Source organism: Phoxinus phoxinus (genome assembly GCF_949152265.1).
Source record: "Phoxinus phoxinus genome assembly, chromosome: 19".
NCBI classification, from domain to species: Eukaryota; Metazoa; Chordata; class Actinopteri; order Cypriniformes; family Leuciscidae; genus Phoxinus; species Phoxinus phoxinus.
Window position 1 is genome coordinate 24,923,832 of NC_136894.1, and position 3,135 is coordinate 24,926,966.

Here is a 3,135-nt window from a genome sequence, read left to right on the forward strand (position 1 = left end):
ACCTCAAGAACCTGATACTCTGGGCTCTTTGCCGATTCGGTGGAGCAAAGTTTGAAGAACCATTCTTTTTAGATGTGAGGAGAATTCCTCAACAAAGGCACTTGACTCACATTGCCAGCCAGGTCAAATAAAGCGAGTAAATATACACTCGAGTGGTCTCTCCACTTGTTGTTTTACAGTGTGTGTGTGGTCTACCCTCCATTATGCAGTGATAAACGGATGGCTGTTGCTCTGCTGGGTTCTAGTGAGTGCTAATAAAAAGCACTTTAATGGACATTGCTGCTCCCTTTCACCTCTAAGACATTTTACTGCCTTCATCCATCACATGTCCGGTCAACCCCCCATCTGCCACACTTCTGCTGATCACAAAATGAACTGTACTGTCCTCTCCTCCTCTTTCTTTCCAATATCACACAGCATTAACCTCTGATCAAATACAAGAAGATAGAATTAGGCAGATGGGTGCACAGAGGCTTCTGACTTCTGAGATGTTCTTTAATAAAAAATATTTTTTTTAAAGTATAAATTTGCTGAAAATGTTATGAGTGTTCAGCTCAACTTGGTATGAAGATAGATGTATAGATTTATAGATAGATGGATAGATGGTAGATAGATAGATAGATAGATAGATAGATAGATAGATATATAGATAGATAGATAGATAGATAGATAGATAGATAGATAGATAGATAGATAGATAGATAGATAGATAGATAGATAGATAGATGGATGGATGGATGGATGGATGAATGAATGAATGGGTGGATGGATAGATAGATAGATACTGATAGATAAATAGATAGATAGATGATGGATGGATGGAAGGATAGATGTATATATATATATATATAGATATATAGATAGATAGATAGATAGATAGATAGATAGATAGATAGATAGATAGATAGACAGACATAGATGGTTGGGTGGATGGGTGGGTGGATGGATGGATGGATGGATAGATAGAAGGTAGATAGATAGATAGATAGATAGATAGATAGATAGATAGATAGATAGATAGATAGATATATGGATGAATGATGGATAGATAGATGGATAGATGGATGGTAGGTAGATAGATAGATAGATAGATAGATAGATAGATAGATAGATAGATAGATAGATAGATAGATAGATATATGGATGAATGATGGATAGATAGATAGATAGATAGATAGATAGATATATGGATGAATGATGGATAGATAGATAGATAGATAGATAGATAGATAGATAGATAGATATATGGATGAATGATGGATAGATAGATGGATAGATGGATGGTAGGTAGATAGATAGATAGATAGATAGATAGATAGATAGATAGATGGATGATGGATGGGTGGATGGATAGATAGATAGATGAATAGATGGTAGATAGATAGATAGATGGATGGATAGATGGATGGATATATGGATGAATGATGGATAGATAGATGGATAGATAGATAGATAGATAGATAGATAGATAGATAGATAGATGGATATATGGATGGTAGATAGATAAAAAGATAGATAGACGGATGGATGGATGGATGGATGGATGGATGGATGGATAGATTGTAGGCAGGTAGATAGATACACAGACAGACGGATGGATAGACATATGGATGGATGGATGGATAGATACTGTAGATAGATAAATAGATTGATGGATGGATGTATATATATACAGACAGACAGACAGACAGACAGACAGACAGACAGACAGACAGACAGACAGACAGACAGACAGACAGACAGACAGACAGACAGTGAAGCACTGCTTCATTACCTAAAAGTAGGTGAACACTTCAAGACAGAATGAAAAAATAAATTTTACAGTCTTCCTCTCATATATGCTAATTTTACCTTTGGAGCGGAGAAAGGGAAAGTTAATTGTACCAAGCTCTCCAGACGCACACTTTTCTCATCTGTCTTATTACTTAAGAGGAAACTTTGCATATTATTGCTCTTTAGAGCCTTCCACTCCCCCAGCCCAACGCCACACTTCTCCAATTACTTCCTTTGGCTCGCTTTCCTTTGGTTAATCAAATCAAATGCTATTATGTTCTAACAAATGGAATAGTTTTACAAAGAGATTTTACATAAAATAGCTCAAATAACAGATTTTTAAAGGGGGAAAAAAGAAAAAAAAAATTCTCATAAGGCAATTTTGTACCACAAGTGAAAATGTTTTAAAATATTTAAAATATCAACTACACTTAGAACATCTACAATAATATAATATGTGTTCACATTTCCTCAGAACACATGAAACATGATATAAAATTGTATTTTTAGTACTTTCTTCAGTCATTGTCTTTTTAATTCCAACAATTTTTCTATCCTGAATTCCTAAAAAGCAAAGGGAAATATTATGTTGCCATAAGGCTCCGCCGTAGAGGGTTAAAGAAAAGAAACAGAGGAAAGAGTGTTTTATTGCTTCTTTTCTTCCCTGACAGTCACCATGTAGCAATAGCTTTTACCTCTCGGTCTATTTCTGTTTCTCTCATCATTCCTTTATCTGTCTTTTTCTTCCTCTCTTGCTGTCAGTAATGATACGGATTTAAAAAATAACGAAAATTTGTCCGAGCCATCCCCTCAGATTTGACCACTTCCTTACATTTCTAAACCTCAGGCATTAAGTCCATCTATACTGGAGAATGAATCCTATCAGGATCATTATGTACTCCGAGCCACCGTTTTTCACAATGACACCCATTGAAATGACCTTATAAAGAATGGCACATTCTATTTTCCACCTTCAACACATCACTTAAAAGTTGGAGATCAATTTTACAGCTTCCTTCTTTCCATCTGCCCCTTCATACCCTTTCACTCATCTACTCTTTGTAAAGAGGCAGAAAATCCATTTTAAAGGTCTTTCCCAAAATGACCGTCCCTTTCACAGAGCTTTTAAAGAGGGAAGAGAATCGATTTAAAAACTCCACCTCTTCTCCAACCGTGGCACATGTCAAACTTCTGTCCTTCTCTGGTGTACTTTTTCAGACTTTAACTTTACAATCCCTCCTCAACCAAAAAACAAAAGGCGCGAGCCCTACATCCATCACCATTGCTTCATCCCTCGACCTCAAGTAAAGCTGAGAGATCAATAAGATCATCTCAATGTTCACACACACGCACACACACACA